The sequence below is a fragment of the Oncorhynchus kisutch genome, linkage group LG18, assembly GCF_002021735.2.
Source record: "Oncorhynchus kisutch isolate 150728-3 linkage group LG18, Okis_V2, whole genome shotgun sequence".
Lineage (NCBI taxonomy): Eukaryota > Metazoa > Chordata > Actinopteri > Salmoniformes > Salmonidae > Oncorhynchus > Oncorhynchus kisutch.
Window position 1 is genome coordinate 9,084,726 of NC_034191.2, and position 21,111 is coordinate 9,105,836.

Genomic DNA, 21,111 nt, shown 5'->3' on the forward strand with positions numbered 1-21,111 from the left:
ACAGGCTCTAAACAATAGTGCAAAAAAGGTGTTAGGTGAGGAAATAAAGACAACAGTAAAAGACAGGCTATATACAGTAGAGAGGCTATATACAGTAGAGAGGCTATATACAGTAGAGAGGCTATATACAGTAGAGAGGCTATAACAGTAGAGAGGCTATATACAGTAGAGAGGCTATATACAGTAGAGAGGCTATATACAGTAGAGAGGCTATATACAGTAGAGAGGCTATATACAGTAGAGAGGCTATAACAGTAGAGAGGCTATATACAGTAGAGAGGCTATATACAGTAGAGAGGCTATATACAGTAGAGAGGCTATATACAGTAGAGAGGCTATATACAGTAGAGAGGCTATAACAGTAGAGAGGCTATAACAGTAGAGAGGCTATATACAGTAGAGAGGCTATAACAGTAGAGAGGCTATAACAGTAGAGAGGCTATATACAGTAGTGAGGCTATATACAGTAGAGAGGCTATATACAGTAGAGAGGCTATATACAGTAGAGAGGCTATATACAGTAGAGAGGCTATATACAGTAGAGAGGCTATAACAGTAGAGAGGCTATAACAGTAGAGAGGCTATATACAGTAGAGAGGCTATAACAGTAGAGAGGCTATAACAGTAGAGAGGCTATATACAGTAGTGAGGCTATATACAGTAGAGAGGCTATAACAGTAGAGAGGCTATATACAGTAGAGAGGCTATATACAGTAGAGAGGCTATAACAGTAGAGAGGCTATATACAGTAGAGAGGCTGTATACAGTAGTGAGGCTATATACAGTAGAGAGGCTATATACAGTAGAGAGGCTATATACAGTAGAGAGGCTATATACAGTAGAGAGGCTATAACAGTAGAGAGGCTATATACAGTAGAGAGGCTATAACAGTAGAGAGGCTATAACAGTAGAGAGGCTATAACAGTAGTGAGGCTATATACAGTAGAGAGGCTATAACAGTAGAGAGGCTATATACAGTAGAGAGGCTATATACAGTAGAGAGGCTATATACAGTAGAGAGGCTATAACAGTAGAGAGGCTATATACAGTAGAGAGGCTATATACAGTAGAGAGGCTATATACAGTAGAGAGGCTATATACAGTAGAGAGGCTATAACAGTAGAGAGGCTATAACAGTAGAGAGGCTATATACAGTAGTGAGACTATATACAGTAGAGAGGCTATAACAGTAGAGAGGCTATATACAGTAGAGAGGCTATATACAGTAGAGAGGCTATATACAGTAGAGAGGCTATATACAGTAGACAGGCTATATACAGTAGAGAGGCTATAACAGTAGAGAGGCTATATACAGTAGAGAGGCTATATACAGTAGAGAGGCCTATAACAGTAGAGAGGCTATATACAGTAGAGAGGCTATAACAGTAGAGAGGCTATAACAGTAGAGAGGCTATATACAGTAGAGAGGCTATAACAGTAGAGAGGCTATATACAGTAGAGAGACTATATACAGTAGAGAGGCTATATACAGTAGAGAGGCTATATATAGTAGTGAGGCTATATACAGTAGAGAGGCTATATACAGTAGAGAGGCTATAACAGTAGAGAGGCTATATACAGTAGAGAGGCTATATACAGTAGAGAGGCTATAACAGTAGAGAGGCTATAACAGTAGTGAGGCTATATACAGTAGAGAGGCTATATACAGTAGAAAGGCTATATACAGTAGAGAGGCTATATACAGTAGAGAGGCTATATACAGTAGAGAGGCTATAACAGTAGAGAGGCTATATACAGTAGAGAGGCTATATACAGTAGAGAGGCTATATACAGTAGAGAGGCTATATACAGTAGAGAGGCTATATACAGTAGAGAGGCTATAACAGTAGAGAGGCTATATACAGTAGAGAGGCTATATACAGTAGAGAGGCTATATACAGTAGAGAGGCTATATACAGTAGACAGGCTATATACAGTAGAGAGGCTATAACAGTAGAGAGGCTATATACAGTAGAGAGGCTATATACAGTAGAGAGGCTATAACAGTAGAGAGGCTATAACAGTAGAGAGGCTATATAGAGTAGAGAGGCTATAACAGTAGAGAGGCTATATACAGTAGTGAGACTATATACAGTAGAGAGGCTATAACAGTAGAGAGGCTATATACAGTAGAGAGGCTATATACAGTAGAGAGGCTATATACAGTAGACAGGCTATATACAGTAGAGAGGCTATAACAGTAGAGAGGCTATATACAGTAGAGAGGCTATATACAGTAGAGAGGCTATAACAGTAGAGAGGCTATATACAGTAGAGAGGCTATATACAGTAGAGAGGCTATAACAGTAGAGAGGCTATATACAGTAGAGAGGCTATAACAGTAGAGAGGCTATATACAGTAGAGAGACTATATACAGTAGAGAGGCTATATACAGTAGAGAGGCTATATACAGTAGTGAGGCTACATACAGTAGTGAGGCTATATACAGTAGAGAGGCTATATACAGTAGAGAGGCTATATACAGTAGAGGGGCTATATACAGTAGAGAGACTATATACAGTAGAGAGGCTATATACAGTAGTGAGGCTATATACAGTAGTGAGGCTGTATACAGTAGAGAGGCTACATACAGTAGTGAGGCTATATACAGTAGAGAGGCTATATACAGTAGAGATGCTATATACAGTAGTGAGGCTGTATACAGTAGAGAGGCTACATACAGTAGTGAGGCTATATACAGTAGAGAGGCTATATACAGTAGAGAGGCTATATACAGTAGACAGGCTATATACAGTAGAGAGGCTATATACAGTAGAGAGGCTATATACAGTAGAGAGGCTATATACAGTAGAGAGGCTATATACAGTAGAGAGGTTATATACATTAGAGAGGCTATATACAGTAGAGAGGCTATATACAGTAGAGAGGCTATATACAGTAGAGGCTATATACAGTAGAGAGGCTATATACAGTAGAGAGGCTATATACAGTAGTGAGGCTATATACAGTAGAGAGGCTATATACAGTAGAGAGGCTATATACAGTAGAGAAGTTATATACAGTGGAGAGGCTATATACAGTAGAGAGGTTATATACAGTAGAGAGGCTATATACAGTAGAGGGGCTATATACAGTAGAGAGACTATATACAGTAGAGAGGCTATATACAGTAGAGAGGCTACATACAGTAGTGAGGCTATATACAGTAGAGAGGTTATATACAGTAGAGAGGCTATATACAGTAGAGAGGCTATATACAGTAGACAGGCTATATACAGTAGACAGGCTACATACAGTAGAGAGGCTATATACAGTAGAGAGGCTATATACAGTAGAGAGGCTATATACAGTAGACAGGCTATATACAGTAGACAGGCTACATACAGTAGAGAGGTTATATACAGTAGAGAGGCTATATACAGTAGAGAGGTTATGTACAGTAGAGAGGTTATATACAGACACCAATTAGTCAGGCTGATTGAGGTAGATGTACATGTAGATATGGTTAAAGTAACTATGCATATGTGATGAACAGAGAGTAGCAGCAGCATAAAAATAGGGTTTGGGGGGTTTGGAGGGGGGGGGGTACACAACACAAATAGTCCGGGTAACCATTTGGTTACCTGTTCAGGAGTCTTATGGCTTGGGGGTAAAAACTGTTGAGGAGCCTTTTTGTCCTAGACTTGGCACTCCGGTACCACTTGCCATGTGGTAGCAGAGAGAACAGTCTATGAATCGGGTGGCTGGGGTCTTTGACAATTTTTAGGGCCTTCCTCTGACACCGCCTGGTGTAAAGGTCCTGAATGGCAGGCAGCTGAGCCCCAGTGATGTACTGGGCCGTACGCACTACCCTCTGTAGTGCCTTGCGGTGAGAGGCCGAGCAATTGCCGTACCAGGCAGTGATGCAACCAGTCAGCTCTCGATGGTGCAGCTGTAGAACCTTTTGAGGATCTAAAATATTTTCAGTCTCCTGAGGGGGAATAGGCTTTGTCGTACCCTCTTCACGACTGTCTTGGTGTGTTTGGACAATTCTAGTTGGTTGTTGATGTGGACACCGAGGAACTTGAAGCTCTCAACCTGCTCCACTACAGCCCCGTCGATGAGAATGGGGGCGTGCTCGGTCCTCCTTTTCCTGTAGTCCACAATCATCTCCTTTGTCTTGATCACGTTGAGGGAGAGGTTGTTGTCCTTGCACCACATGGTCAGGTCTCTGACCTCCTCCCTATAGGCTGTCTTGTCGCTGTCTGTGATCAGGCCTACCACTGTTGTGTCATCAGCAAACTTAAAGATGTTGTTGGAGTCCTGCCTGGCCGTGCAGTCATGAGTGAACAGGGAGTACAGGAGGGGACTGAGCACGCACCCCTGAGGGGCCCCCGTTTTGAGGATGAGGATCAGCGTGGTGGATGTGTTGTTATACCTACCCTTACCACCTGGGGGCAGCGCATCAGGAAGTCGAGGATCCAGTTGCAGAGGGAGGTGTTCAGTCCCAGGGTCCTTGGCTTAGTGATGAGCTTTGACGTTACTATGGTGTTGAACGCTGAGCTGTAGTCAATGAATAGCATTCTCACATAGGTGTTCCTTTTGTCCAGGTGGGAAAGGGCAGTGTGGAGTGCAATATATATTGCATCATCTGTGGATCTGTTAGGGTGGTATGCAAATTGGAGTTGGTTTAGGGTTTCTGGGATAATGGTGTTGATGTGAGCCTATCTACCCATCTGGAAGCCTCTTTCTCTCTCCTTGTCCTATACCTCTATCCTATCCTCCTCTCCTCCTCCTTCCCTCTCTCCCCTTCACTCCTCCACCTCCCTATTCTCCTCCTCCTTCCCTCTCTCCCCTTCACTCCTCCACCTCCCTCCTCCCCTCTCTCCCCTTCACTCCTCCACCTTCCTCCTCCTCCTAGAGAGAGAGAGAGAGAGCGAGAGCGAGAGCGAGAGCGAGAGAGAGAGAGCGAGAGAGAGAGCGAGAGAGAGAGAGAGAGAGGTTGTAAAAAAAGGTTGTAAAAAAATAAGTAAAATTGTCTTTCTCCCTACTGATCTGACCTTACAAACACTAATTAATAAACATGTCCACCTCTTGTTTTATTGACTTTAAAAAAGCATTAGATTCTATTTGGCATGAAGGAATATTCTTCCCAAAAAATTGGATCAATTATGCAGCCCCAATTAGAATTTGGACCAAAATATTTGACAGCGTAATCCTACCAATAGCTCTTTACGGAAGTGAGGTTTGGGGGGGCCACTCAATACAAGGGACTTTAAAATGTGGGACAAATATCCAATTGAAGCTCTACATGGAAAATTCTGTCTGAAAATATGACAAGTCCAAAGAAATACACCAACAAATGCATCTGGGGCAGTACTGGGCCGCTTTCTAGTGGTAATGAAAATACAAAACAGATCATTACATTTTGGCTACACCTAAATTCAAGTCCAAATTCAAGTCTCCAATTCAAAGCACTTCAACCCCAAGAGCTGAGCCCAGAAACGAGCCCTCTCAGTCAGCTGTTGTTGGACCTCACCAACCAAGCTGACACCAGCACTGATTCAAAAGAAAGAATTCAAATAAACATAATCATGAACCAATCAAAAGACTCACATTTACAACATAGGAAGAACAAAACAAAATCCCAAAGCCGACTAAATTGCTATCTGGACCTAAACAGAGAATATGAATTGGCTGATTATCTCTGCTCTGTCAGAGATACGAAGCAGAGACAGATCTTTATCAAGTACAGTCTGACAGAGACAGAGACAGATCCATACCAAGTACAGTCTGACAGAGACAGAGACAGATCTGTACCAAGTACAGTCTGACAGAGACAGAGACAGATCCATACCAAGTACAGTCTGACAGAGACAGAGACAGATCTGTACCAAGTACAGTCTGACAGAGACAGAGACAGATCCATACCAAGTACAGTCTGACAGAGACAGAGACAGATCTGTACCAAGTACAGTCTGACAGAGACAGAGACAGATCCATACCAAGTACAGTCTGACAGAGACAGATCCATACCAAGTACAGTCTGACAGAGACAGATCCATACCAAGTACAGTCTGACAGAGACAGACAGATCCGTACCAAGTACAGTCTGACAGAGACAGACAGATCCGTACCAAGTACAGGCTGACAAATCAAATCAAATCAAATCAAATTTTATTTGTCACATACACATGGTTAGCAGATGTTAATGCGAGTGTAGCGAAATGCTTGTGCTTCTAGTTCCGACAATGCAGTAATAACGAACAAGTAATCTAACTAACAATTCCAAAAAAACTACTGTCTTATACACAGTGTAAGGGGATAAAGAATATGTACATAAGGATATATGAATGAGTGATGGTACAGAGCAGCATAGGCAAGATACAGTAGATGATATCGAGTACAGTATATACATATGAGATGAGTATGTAAACCAAGTGGCGTAGTTAAAGTGGCTAGTGATACATGTATTACATAAGGATGCAGTCGATGATATAGAGTACAGTATCTACGTATGCATATGAGATGAATAATGTAGGGTAAGTAACATTATATAAGGTAGCATTGTTTAAAGTGGCTAGTGATATATTTACATCATTTCCCATCAATTCCCATGATTAAAGTGGCTGGAGTAGAGTCAGTGTCATTGACAGTGTGTTGGCAGTAGCCACTCAATGTTAGTGGTGGCTGTTTAACAGTCTGATGGCCTTGAGATAGAAGCTGTTTTTCAGTCTCTCGGTCCCAGCTTTGATGCACCTGTACTGACCTCGCCTTCTGGATGACAGCGGGGTGAACAGGCAGTGGCTCGGGTGGTTGATGTCCTTGATGATCTTTATGGCCTTCCTGTAGCATCGGGTGGTGTAGGTGTCCTGGAGGGCAGGTAGTTTGCCCCCGGTGATGCGTTGTGCAGACCTCACTACCCTCTGGAGAGCCTTACGGTTGAGGGCGGTGCAGTTGCCATACCAGGCGGTGATACAGCCCGCCAGGATGCTCTCGATTGTGCATCTGTAGAAGTTTGTGAGTGCTTTTGGTGACAAGCCAAATTTCTTCAGCCTCCTGAGGTTGAAGAGGCGCTGCTGCGCCTTCCTCACGATGCTGTCTGTGTGAGTGGACCAATTCAGTTTGTCTGTGATGTGTATGCCGAGGAACTTAAAACTTGCTACCCTCTCCACTACTGTTCCATCGATGTGGATGGGGGGGTGTTCCCTCTGCTGTTTCCTGAAGTCCACAATCATCTCCTTAGTTTTGTTGACGTTGAGTGTGAGGTTATTTTCCTGACACCACACTCCGAGGGCCCTCACCTCCTCCCTGTAGGCCGTCTCGTCGTTATTGGTAATCAAGCCTACCACTGTTGTGTCGTCCGCAAACTTGATGATTGAGTTGGCCACGCAGTCGTGGGTGAACAGGGAGTACAGGAGAGGGCTCAGAACGCACCCTTGTGGGGCCCCAGTGTTGAGGATCAGCGGGGAGGAGATGGTGTTGCCTACCCTCACCACCTGGGGGCGGCCCGTCAGGAAGTCCAGTACCCAGTTGCACAGGGCGGGGTCGAGACCCAGGGTCTCGAGCTTGATGACGAGCTTGGAGGGTACTATGGTGTTGAATGCCGAGCTGTAGTCGATGAACAGCATTCTCACATAGGTATTCCTCTTGTCCAGATGGGTTAGGGCAGTGTGCAGTGTGGTTGAGATTGCATCGTCTGTGGACCTATTTGGGCGGTAAGCAAATTGGAGTGGGTCAAGGGTGTCTGGTAGGGTGGAGGTGATATGGTCCTTGACTAGTCTCTCAAAACACTTCATGATGACGGATGTGAGTGCTACGGGGCGGTAGTCGTTTAGCTCAGTTACCTTAGCTTTCTTGGGAACAGGAACAATGGTGGTCCTCTTGAAGCATGTGGGAACAGCAGACTGGTATAGGGATTGATTGAATATGTCCGTAAACACACCGGCCAGCTGGTCTGCGCATGCTCTGAGGGCGCGGCTGGGGATGCCGTCTGGGCCTGCAGCCTTGCGAGGGTTAACACGTCTAAATGTCTTACTCACTTCGGCTGCAGTGAAGGAGAGACCGCATGTTTTCGTTTCAGGCCGTGTCGGTGGCACTGTATTGTCCTCAAAGCGGGCAAAAAAGTTATTTAGTCTGCCTGGGAGCAAGACATCCTGGTCCGTGACTGGGCTGGGTTTCTTCCTGTAGTCCGTGATTGACTGTAGACCCTGCCACATGCCTCTTGTGTCTGAGCCGTTGAATTGAGATTCTACTTTGTCTCTGTACTGGCGCTTAGCTTGTTTGATAGCCTTGCGGAGGGAATAGCTGCACTGTTTGTATTCAGTCATGTCACCAGACACTTTGCCCTGATTAAAAGCAGTGGTTCGCGCCTTCAGTTCCACACGAATGCTGCCATCAATCCACGGTTTCTGGTTAGGGAATGTTTTAATCGTTGCTATGGGAACGACATCTTCAACACACGTTCTAATGAACTCGCACACCGAATCAGCGTATTCGTCAATGTTGTTATCTGACGCAATACGAAACATCTCCCAGTCCACGTGATGGAAGCAGTCTTGGAGTGTGGAGTCAGCTTGGTCGGACCAGCGTTGGACAGACCTCAGCGTGGGAGCTTCTTGTTTTAGTTTCTGTCTGTAGGCAGGGATCAACAAAATGGAGTCGTGGTCAGCTTTTCCGAAAGGGGGGCGGGGCAGGGCCTTATATGCGTCGCGGAAGTTAGAGTAACAATGATCCAGGGTCTTTCCACCCCTGGTTGCGCAATCGATATGCTGATAAAATTTAGGGAGTCTTGTTTTCAGATTAGCCTTGTTAAAATCCCCAGCTACAATGAATGCAGCCTCCGGATAAATCGTTTCCAGTTTGCAGAGAGTTAAATAAAGTTCGTTCAGAGCCATCGATGTGTCTGCTTGGGGGGGGATATATACGGCTGTGATTATAATCGAAGAGAATTCTCTTGGTAGATAATGCGGTCTACATTTGATTGTGAGGAATTCTAAATCAGGTGAACAGAAGGATTTGAGTTCCTGTATGTTTCTTTCATCACACCATGTCACGTTGGCCATAAGGCATACGCCCCCGCCCCTCTTCTTACCAGAAAGATGTTCGTTTCTGTCGGCGCGATGCGTGGAGAAACCCGCTGGCTGCACCGCTTCGGATTGCGTCTCTCCAGTTAGCCATGTTTCCGTGAAGCAGAGAACGTTACAGTCTCTGATGTCCCTCTGGAATGCTACCCTTGCTCGGATTTCATCAACCTTGTTGTCAAGAGACTGGACATTGGCAAGAAGAATGCTAGGGAGTGGTGCACGATGTGCCCGTCTCCGGAGTCTGACCAGAAGACCGCTTCGTTTCCCTCTTTTTCTGAGTCGTTTTTTTGGTTCGCTGCATGTAATCCACTCCGTTATACTGGTTGTAAGGCTGAACACAGGATCCGCATCACGAAAAACATATTCTTGGTCGTACTGATGGTGAGTTGACGCTGATCTTATATTCAGTAGTTCTTCTCGGCTGTATGTAATGAAACCTAAGATGACCTGGGGTACTAGTGTAAGAAATAACACGTAAAAAAACAAAAAACTGCATAGTTTCCTAGGAACGCGAAGCGAGGCAGCCATCTCTGTCGGCGCCGGAAGTAAGAGACAGATCTGTACCAAGTACAGTCTGACAGAGACAGAGACAGATCCATACCAAGTACAGTCTGACAGAGACAGAGACAGAGACAGATCCATACCAAGTACAGTCTGACAGAGACAGAGACAGATCCATACCAAGTACAGACTGACAGAGACAGAGACAGATCCGTACCAAATACAGTCTGACAGAGACAGAGACAGAGACAGATCCGTACCAAGTACAGTCTGACAGAGACAGAGACAGATCTTTACCAGGTACAGACTGACAGAGACAGAGACAGATCCGTACCAAGTACAGTCTGACAGAGACAGAGACAGATCTTTACCAAGTACAGTCTGACAGAGACAGATCTTTACCAAGTACAGACTGACAGAGACAGATCCGTACCAAGTACAGACTGACAGAGACAGAGACAGAGACAGATCTGTACCAAGTACGGGCTGACAGAGACAGAGACAGATCTGTACCAAGTACGGGTTGACAGAGACAGAGACAGATCTGTACCAAGTACAGACTGACAGAGACAGAGACAGAGACAGAGACAGATCTGTACCAAGTACGGGCTGACAGAGACAGAGACAGAGACAGAGACAGAGACAGATCCGTACCAAGTACAGACTGACAGAGACAGAGACAGAGACAGAGACAGAGACAGAGACAGAGACAGAGACAGAGACAGAGACAGATCTGTACGAAGTACGGGCTGACAGAGACAGAGACAGATCTGTACCAAGTACAGTCTGACAGAGACAGATCTTTACCAAGTACAGACTGACAGAGACAGATCCGTACCAAGTACAGACTGACAGAGACAGAGACAGAGACAGAGACAGATCTGTACCAAGTACGGGCTGACAGAGACAGAGACAGATCTGTACCAAGTACAGATCATAGTAAACAGTAACTTACCTATTATTATTATTATTATTATTGTGATTATTATTATTACTGTGATTATTATTCCAAACAGTAGTGGTATGGGTAGTAGGGTGATGGTAATGATAGCAGTTTAATGATGGTGGTGGTGGTAGTAAGGAAGTGTATAGGAGATGTTGTACCAACTGGGACATTAAAAACCTCCCCTAATCAGAAACCGTGGCTAGATGGTAGCATTCGCACGAAACTGAATGTGCGAACCACCGCATGTAACAATGACAAGGTGACTGGTAATATGGCAGAATATAAACAGTAGTTATTCACTCTGCAAGGCAATCAGACAAGCTAAATGCCAGTATAGAGATAAAGTGGAGTTGCAATTCAATGGCTCAGACACGAGACGTATGTGGCAGGGACTACAGACCATCACAGACTACAAAAGGAAAACCAGCCACGTCTCCGAGACCGACGTCTTGCTAAACACATTCTTCGCTTTGCTTTGAGGATAACACAGTACCACCGACGTGGCCCGCTAACATGGACTGTTGGCTCTCCTCCGTGGCCGACGTGAGTAAAATATTTTAACGTGTTAACCCTCGCATGGCTGCCGGTCCAGACGGCATCCCCAGCCGCGTCCTCAGAACATGCGCAGACCAGCTGGCTGGTGTGTTTATGGGTATATTCAATCTCTCCCTATCCTGTCTCTTGTCCCCACATGGTTCAAGATGACCAACATTGTTCCTGTACCCAAGAAGGCAAAGGTAACTGAACTTAATGACTATCGCCCCGTAGCGCTCACTTCTGTCATCATCAATGTAACGGCTTTCCTCCTCTTCGTCTGAGGAGGAGGAGCAGCAAGGATCAGACCAATACGCAGCGTGGTAAGTGTCCATGATACTTTAATAACGACTCAATACTAAAATAACAAAGTGAATGGAAACTAAAACCGAAACAGTCCTGAATGGTGACACAAACAACAAAACAGGAAACAATCACCCACCAAACACAGGTGGGAAAAAGGCTACCTAAGTATGATTCTCAATCAAAGACAACTAGCGACACCTGCCTCTGATTCAGAACCATACCAGGCCAAACACAAAACACAACATAGAAAAACAAACATAGACGACCCACCCAACTCACGCCCTGACCAACCTAAAACAAAGACATAACAAAATAACTAAGGTCAGAACGTGACAATCAAGTGCTTTGAGAGACTGGTCAAGGATCATATCACCTCTACCTTACCTGCCACCCTAGACCCACTTCAATTACGTACTGTCCCAATAGATCCACAGATGATGAAATCACCATCACTCTGCACACTGCCCTATCCCATCTGGACAAGAGGAATACCTATGTAAGAATGCTGTTCATCGACTATAGTTCAGCCTTCAACACCATAGTACCCTCCAAGCTCATCATTAAGCTCAGGGCCCTGGGTCTGAACCTCACCCTGTGCAACTGGGTCCTGGACTTTCTGAGGGGCCGCCCCCCAGGTGGGGAAGGTAGGAAATATCACCTCCACTCCGCTGATCCTCAACACTGTGGCCCCACAAGGGTACATGCTCAGCCCCTCCTGTACTCCCTGTTCACCCATGACTGCATGGCCAAGCATGACTCCAACTCAATCATCAAGTTTTCAGACATTAGTAGTCTTGATTACCAACGATGACGGGACAGCCTAACAGGGAGGAGGTGGGAGTGTGGTGCCTGGAAAATAACCTCAATGTCAACATCAACAAAACAAAGGAGTTGATCGTGGACTTCAGGAAACAGCAGAGGGTGCACCCCCCTATCTACATCGACGGGACCAAAGTGGAGAAGGTGGAAAGCTTTAAGTTCCTTGGCAAACACATCACTGACAAACTGAAATGGACCACCCACACAGACAGTGTGGTGAAGAAAGGGGCAACAGAGCCTCTTCAACCTCAGGAGGCTATAGAAATGTGTCTTGTCACCTAAAACCCCCACAAAGTTTTGAAGATGGACAATTGAAAGCATCCTGTTGGGCTGCATCACTGCCTGGTACAGCAACTGCACTGCCAGCAACCTCATGGCACTCCAGAGGGTGGTGCGGTCTGTCCAATGCATTACCGGGGGCAAACTACCTGCCCTCCAGGACACCTACAGCACCCGATGTCACAGGAAGGCCAAAAAGATTGTGAAGGACATCAACCACCCGAGCCACTGCCTGTTCACCCCGCTATCATCCAGAAGGCAAGGTCAGTACAGGTGCAAAGCTGGGACTGAGGAACTGGAAAAACAGCTTCTATCTCAAGGCCATCAGACTGTTAAACAGCCATCACTAGCACATTAGAGGCTGCTGCCTATAGGCTTAGACTAGGAATGGAACACTAGTCACTTTAATAATGTTTACATACCTTGCATTACTCATCTCATATGTATATACTGTTTTTTTCTATACTATTCTACTGTATCTTCATCCATATCACCCTGACATCACTTGTCCATATATATAGTCTTAATTCATTCCTACTTAGATTTGTGTGCATTGGGTTGTGTAATTTGTAAGTTATTACTTGTTACAACTTGTTACAGTTTTATTTATTTAACTAGGCAAATTCTATTTATTTAACTAGGCAAATTCTATTTATTTAACTAGGCAAATTCTATTTATTTAACTAGGCAAATTCTATTTATTTAACTAGGCAAATTCTATTTATTTAACTAGGCAAATTCTATTTATTTAACTAGGCAAATTCTATTTATTTAACTAGGCAAATTCTATTTATTTAACTAGGCAAATTCTTATTTACAATGACAGTCTAGGAACACTGCCTTGTTCAGGGGCAGAATTTTTTTTTTTACCTTGTCAGCTCAGGGATTTGATCTAGCAACCTTTCGGTTACTGGCCCAAAGTTGTTACCACTAGGCTACCAGCTGCCCCATGTTACTGCACTGTCGGAGCTAGAAGCACAAGCATTTCTCTACACCCGCAATAACATCTGCTAATCACGTGTATGTGACCAATAAAATGTGATTACATTTTATTTGAGTAGTATTAATGTAATGGTGGTAGTAGTAGTAGTAATGAAGATGGTAGTTGTAGTTCTGATGTAATGGTGGTAGTAGTAGTAGTAATGAAGATGGTAGTTGTAGTACTGATGTAATGGTAGTAGTAGTAATGAAGATGGTAGTTGTAGTTCTGATGTAATGGTGGTAGTAGTAGTAGTAATGAAGATGGTAGTTGTAGTTCTGATGTAATGGTAGTAGTAGTAATGAAGACGGTAGTTGTAGTTCTGATGTAATGGTAGTAGTAGTAATGAAGATGGTAGTTGTAGTACTGATATAATGGTGGTAGTAGTAGTAGTAATGAAGATGGTAGTTGTAGTACTGATATAATGGTGGTAGTAGTAGTAGTAATGAAGATGGTAGTTGTAGTACTGATATAATGGTGGTAGTAGTAGTAGTAATGAAGATGGTAGTTGTAGTACTGATGTAATGGTGGTAGTAGTAGTAGTAATGAAGATGGTAGTTGTAGTTCTGATGTAATGGTAGTAGTAGTAATGAAGATGGTAGTTGTAGTACTGATGTAATGGTAGTAGTAGTAATGAAGATGGTAGTTGTAGTACTGATGTAATGGTAGTAGTAGTAATGAAGATGGTAGTTGTAGTACTGATGTAATGGTGGTAGTAGTAGTAGTAATGAAGATGGTAGTTGTAGTTCTGATGTAATGGTAGTAGTAGTAATGAAGATGGTAGTTGTAGTACTGATGTAATGGTAGTAGTAGTAATGAAGATGGTAGTTGTAGTTCTGATGTAATGGTGGTAGTAGTAGTAATGAAGATGGTAGTTGTAGTACTGATGTAATGGTGGTAGTAGTAGTAGTAATGAAGATGGTAGTTGTAGTTCTGATGTAATGGTAGTAGTAGTAATGAAGATGGTAGTTGTAGTTCTGATGTAATGGTAGTAGTAGTAATGAAGATGGTAGTTGTAGTTCTGATGTAATGGTGGTAGTAGTAGTAGTAAGGAAGATGGTAGTTGTAGTTCTGATGTAATGGTGGTAGTAGTAGTAATGAAGATGGTAGTTGTAGTACTGATATAATGGTGGTAGTAGTAGTAGTAATGAAGATGGTAGTTGTAGTACTGATGTAATGGTAGTAGTAGTAATGAAGATGGTAGTTGTAGTTCTGATGTAATGGTGGTAGTAGTAGTAGTAATGAAGATGGTAGTTGTAGTACTGATGTAATGGTAGTAGTAGTAATGAAGATGGTAGTTGTAGTTCTGATGTAATGGTGGTAGTAGTAGTAGTAATGAAGATGGTAGTTGTAGTTCTGATGTAATGGTGGTAGTAGTAGTAGTAATGAAGATGGTAGTTGTAGTACTGATGTAATGGTAGTAGTAGTAATGAAAGATGGTAGTTGTAGTTCTGATGTAATGGTGGTAGTAGTAGTAGTAATGAAGATGGTAGTTGTAGTTCTGATGTAATGGTAGTAGTAGTAATGAAGACGGTAGTTGTAGTTCTGATGTAATGGTAGTAGTAGTAATGAAGATGGTAGTTGTAGTACTGATATATGGTGGTAGTAGTAGTAGTAATGAAGATGGTAGTTGTAGTACTGATATAATGGTGGTAGTATAGTAGTAATGAAGATGGTAGTTGTAGTACTGATATAATGGTGGTAGTAGTAGTAGTAATGAAGATGGTAGTTGTAGTACTGATGTAATGGTGGTAGTAGTAGTAGTAATGAAGATGGTAGTTGTAGTTCTGATGTAATGGTAGTAGTAGTATGAAGATGGTAGTTGTAGTACTGATGTAATGGTAGTAGTAGTAATGAAGATGGTAGTTGTAGTACTGATGTAATGGTAGTAGTAGTAATGAAGATGGTAGTTGTAGTACTGATGTAATGGTGGTAGTAGTAGTAGTAATGAGATGGTAGTTGTAGTTCTGATGTAATGGTAGTAGTAGTAATGAAGATGGTAGTTGTAGTACTGATGTAATGGTAGTAGTAGTAATGAAGATGGTAGTTGTAGTTCTGATGTAATGGTGGTAGTAGTAGTAATGAAGATGGTAGTTGTAGTACTGATGTAATGGTGGTAGTAGTAGTAGTAATGAAGATGGTAGTTGTAGTTCTGATGTAATGGTAGTAGTAGTAATGAAGATGGTAGTTGTAGTTCTGATGTAATGGTAGTAGTAGTAATGAAGATGGTAGTTGTAGTTCTGATGTAATGGTGGTAGTAGTAGTAGTAAGGAAGATGGTAGTTGTAGTTCTGATGTAATGGTGGTAGTAGTAGTAATGAAGATGGTAGTTGTAGTACTGATATAATGGTGGTAGTAGTAGTAGTAATGAAGATGGTAGTTGTAGTACTGATGTAATGGTAGTAGTAGTAATGAAGATGGTAGTTGTAGTTCTGATGTAATGGTGGTAGTAGTAGTAGTAATGAAGATGGTAGTTGTAGTACTGATGTAATGGTAGTAGTAGTAATGAAGATGGTAGTTGTAGTTCTGATGTAATGGTGGTAGTAGTAGTAGTAATGAAGATGGTAGTTGTAGTTCTGATGTAATGGTGGTAGTAGTAGTAGTAATGAAGATGGTAGTTGTAGTACTGATGTAATGGTAGTAGTAGTAATGAAGATGGTAGTTGTAGTTCTGATGTAATGGTGGGTAGTAGTATAGTAATGAAGATGGTAGTTGTAGTACTGATGTAATTGGTAGTATAGTAAGAAGATGGTAGTTGTAGTTCTGATGTAATGGTGGTAGTAGTAGTAGTAATGAAGACGGTAAGTTGTAGTACTGATATAATGGTGGTGCCGTAGTAGTAGTAATGAAGATGGTAGTTGTAGTTTCTGATGTAATGGTGGTAGTAGTAGTAGTAATGAAGATGGTAGTTGTAGTTCTGATGTAATGGTGGTAGTAGTAGTAATGAAGATGGTAGTTGTAGTACTGATATAATGGTGGTAGTAGTAGTAGTAATGAAGATGGTAGTTGTAGTTCTGATGTAATGGTAGTAGTAGTAATGAAGATGGTAGTTGTAGTACTGATATAATGGTGGTAGTAGTAGTAGTAATGAAGATGGTAGTTGTAGTACTGATATAATGGTGGTAGTAGTAGTAGTAATGAAGATGGTAGTTGTAGTACTGATATAATGGTGGTAGTAGTAGTAGTAATGAAGATGGTAGTTGTAGTACTGATGTAATGGTAGTAGTAGTAATGAAGATGGTAGTTGTAGTTCTGATGTAATGGTGGTAGTAGTAGTAGTAATGAAGATGGTAGTTGTAGTACTGATGTAATGGTGGTAGTAGTAGTAGTAATGAAGATGGTAGTTGTAGTACTGATGTAATGGTGGTAGAAGTAGTAATAATGAAGATGGTAGTTGTAGTACTGATGTAATGGTGGTAGTAGTAGTAGTAATGAAGATGGTAGTTGTAGTACTGATGTAATGGTGGTAGTAGTAGTAATGAAGATGGTAGTTGTAGTACTGATGTAATGGTAGTAGTAGTAATGAAGATGGTAGTTGTAGTACTGATGTAATGGTGGTAGAAGTAGTAGTAATGAAGATGGTAGTTGTAGTACTGATGTAATGGTGAGGATGACAGCTAGTTTCATTTTTCATGTTTAGCCTTTTAGATGTATTAGAATTTCTACTATTGTCTGTTATATTTTATTGTTGTTATTTTTGCATTATTTTCTTTATTAGTATTATTATTTACTACCATTTTATATTATTCTTCATTATTTTATTACCATGTACATTGTATACATTGTTGCAATGGCAATATTGAAGCACTGATTTTCATGCCAGTGAAGCAGCGAGAGAGAAAGAGAGAGAGAGAGAACGATAGAGAGAGGAAGAGAGAGAGAGAGAGAGAGAGAGAGAGAGAGAGAGAGAGAGAGAGAGAGAGAGAGGGAGAGAGAGAGAGAGAGAGAGAGAGAGAGAGGGAGAGAGAGGGAGAGAGAGAGAGAGAACGATAGAGAGAGGAAGAGAGAGAGGGAGAGAGGGGGAGCAAGAGAGAGAGAGAGAGGGAGAGAGAGGGAGAGAGAGAGAGAGGGAGAGAGAACGATAGAGAGAGGAAGAGAGGGAGAGAGAGGGAGAGAGAGAGAGAGAGAGAGAGAGAGAGAGAGAGAGAGAGAGAGAGAGAGAGAGAGAGAGAGGAGAGAGAGAGAGAGAGAGAGAGAGAGAGAGAGAGAGAGAGAGAGAGAACGATAGAGAGAGGAAGAGAGAGAGGGAGAGAGAGAGAGAGAGAGGGAGAGAGAACGATAGAGAGAGGAAGAGAGAGAGGGAGAGAGAGGGAGAGAGAGAGAGAGAGAGAGAGAGAGAGAGGGAGAGAGAACTATAGAGAGAGGGAGAGAGAGGGAGCGAGAGAGAAAGGGAGAGAGAGGTAGAGAGAGAGAGAGAACGATAGAGAGAGGAAGAGAGAGAGGGAGAGAGGGGGAGCGAGAGAGAGAGAGAGGGAGAGAGAGGGAGAGAGAGAGAACGATAGAGAGAGGAAGAGAGAGAGAGAACGATAGAGAGAGGAAGAGAGAGAGGGAGAGAGAGAGAGATAGAGGGAGAGAGAGAGAGAAACAAACAGCTAGAGTGAGAGAGAGAGTTCTAAACTTGCTTTCTAAGCTTAATGAGTAGTGGTAACACGTACTGTACCTTCTAAGTCATTTCAATGGGTCTCTTCTGATTGTTTTATGCTGTTTAAATACTGTTAAAAATCAAAAATATATTTTCTGCATTATCATCAAGGGCTGCACGATATCTGCAAAAAATCTAGGCCTTATTTTTAACCAAATGCTGCAATTGCCACTCTGTACTCTCTGTTTAGGGTCAGTCACAGTGGTCAGGTATTCTGCCACTGTGTACTCTCTGTGTAGGGCCAAATAGCATTCTAGTTTGCTCAGTTTTTTTGTTCATTCTTTCCAATGTGTCAAGTAATTATCTTTTTGTTTTCTCATGATTTGGTTGGGTCTAATTGTGTTGCTATCCTGGGGCTCTCTGGGGTCTGTTTGTGTTTGTGAACAGAGCCCCAGGACTAGCTTGCTAAGGGACTCTTCTCTGGGTTCATGTCTCTGTAGGTGATGGCTTTGTTATGGAAGGTTTGGGAATCGCTTCCTTTTATGTGGTTGTAGAATTTAACGTCTCTTTTCTGGATTTTGATAATTAGCGGGTATCTGCCTAATTCTGCTCTGCATGCATTATTTGGTGTTCTACGTTGTACACTGAGTATATTTTTGCAGAATTCTGCATGCAGAGTCTAAATTTGGTGTTTGTTCCATTTAGTGAATTCTTGGTTGGTGAGCGGACCCCAGACCTCACAACCATAAAGGGCAATGGGCTTTATGACTGATTCAAGTATTTTTTGGTATATCAAATTTTATGTTAATTTTGATGGCATAGAAGGCCCCTCTTTCCTTGTCTCTCAGATCGTTCACAGCTTTGTGGAAGTTACCTGTGGTGCTGATGTTTAGGCCAAGGTATGTATCTTTTTTTGTGTGCTCTAGGGCAACAGTGTCTAGATGGAATTTGTATTTGTGGTCCTGGAAGCTGGACCTTTTTTGGAACACCATTATTTTGGTCTTACAGAGATTTACTGTCAGGGCCCAGGTCTGTCAGGACCCAGGTCTGACAGAATCTGTGCAGAAGATCTAGGTACTGCTGTAGGCCCTCCTTGGTTGGTGACAGAAGCACCAGATCATCAGACATTTGACTTCAGATTTTAGTAGGGTGAGGCCTGGTGCTGCAGACTGTTCTAGTGCCCTCGCCAAGTCGTTGATATATATGTTAAAGAGGGTGGGGCTTAAGCTGCATCCCTGACTCACCCCACGGCCCTGTGGGAAGAAACGTGTGTGTTTTTTGGCCATTTTACAACACTTGTTGTTTGTGTACATGGATTTTATAATGTTGTTTGTTTCTCCCCCAACATCACTTTTTATCCATTTGTATAGCAGACCCTCATGCCAAAATCAGTTGAAATCAACAAAGCATGAGAAGAATGCCTTTGTTTTGGTTTGTTTGTTTGTCAATTAGGGTGTGTAGGGTGAATATGTGGTCTGTGGTACGGTAATTTGGTAAAAAGCCAATTTGACATTTGCTCAGTACATTGTTTTCACTGAGAAAATGTGTAAGTCTGCTGTTAATGGTAATGCAGAGGATTTTCCCAAGGTTGCACATAACCCACGATAGTGATTGGGGTCAAATTTGACTCCACTTTTGTGGATTGGGGTGATCTGTCCTTGGTTCCAAATATTGGGGAAGATGCCAGAGCTAAGGATGATGTTAAAGAGTTTTAGAATAGCCAATTGGAATTTGTTGTCTGTGTATTTGATCATTTCATTGAGGATACCATGATGCCTTTTTGGGTTGGAGGGTTTTTATTTATTTAAATGAATTTTTTTAAATGAATTTAATTTCTATTTAAATGTTATGTCTGTATATTTTATAATTTCATTGTCCTGCTCCTTCCCTCTGGCGTACGACGTAGCCAGAGTGCTAACCACCGGTCCTGGCACTCATCATTACGCACCCCTGGCACTCATCATTACGCACCCCTGGCACTCATCATTACGTACCCCTGGCACTCATCATTACGCACACCTGGGATTCATCATTACGCACCCCTGGCACTCATCATTACGCACCCCTGGCACTCATCATTACGCACCCCTGGCACTCATCATTACGCACACCTGGCACTCATCATTACGCACCCCTGGCACTCATCATTACGCACCCCTGGCACTCATCATTACGCGCACCTGGCACTCATCATTACGCACCCCTGTGAATCATTATGATTCACATCTGGACTCCATTACCTTCATTATTTCCTCCCCTTTATATGTTACTCTCCCATGTTCACTCACCAGTTGGTATTTTTCTTGTGTATCGGCGTACATGTTAGTGGCGTGTTCATGGTTTTGTCGTTTTATTAAAAATGTTCACCTGCTTCTGAATCACCCGCCCCATATTTACATTCATTGAGGATACCATCAACACCACAGGCCTTTTTGTCCTGGGTTTTTATTTTGTCCTGTAGTTCCTTCAAGGTAATTGGATAATCCAGTGAGTTCTGGTAGTCTTTAATAGTTGATTGAAGAAGTGGTTTACCCATACATCTCCATTTTTGGATAGATAATTCTTTGTGTTTTCCAATTTTCACAGAAGTGGTTAGAGTTGGATTCTTCAATTACATTGAGCTGTTTTCTGACGTGCTGTTCCTCTTTTCGTAGTGTATTTTAGTGATTCACCATAGTGAAGGCGTAGACTCAGGTTTTCTGGGTCTCTTCATGTATGTCTTTGGTTGGACAGGTTTCTCAATATCTTATTTAGGTTTTTGAATTCTTCATCAGACCATTTGTCAATGCTAATTTTCTTTGGTTTTCTGTTTGAAATGCCAGGGTAACATTTGGTTATGATGCAGTCACGGCGTTTACCTGTGTGGAAGTCTTTTCATGGTAGCAGGGTGGAGATAACCACTTCTGTGTTGGGGAAAGAAGACGATTATTTTTCAATCACTCCCTTGAGTGCTGTGGTCACACTTTCCTGCTGTGCTCTCAGGTCGTTTGTGCCTGTGTGTATTATGATGTAGCTGGGTGGGTCTAGTTTGTCCTCAGGTGGAAGGTCTAGGGCGCGCTGGGTGTTTTGACACCAGAGTTTAGACACTGTTTGGCGAAATGTTTTTTTCTTATCTAACCCGTTTGAGTCCATAAGGAGT

The 21,111-nt window shown here is 42.7% G+C and overlaps 1 protein-coding gene across 2 annotated transcripts in view; it reads left to right on the forward strand.

Annotated features, from left to right (window-relative positions):
* Window positions 1-21,111, forward strand: part of kcnab1a (potassium voltage-gated channel subfamily A regulatory beta subunit 1a) — a 205,656-nt gene that overhangs the window by 173,318 nt on the left and 11,227 nt on the right. The window lies entirely within an intron of this gene.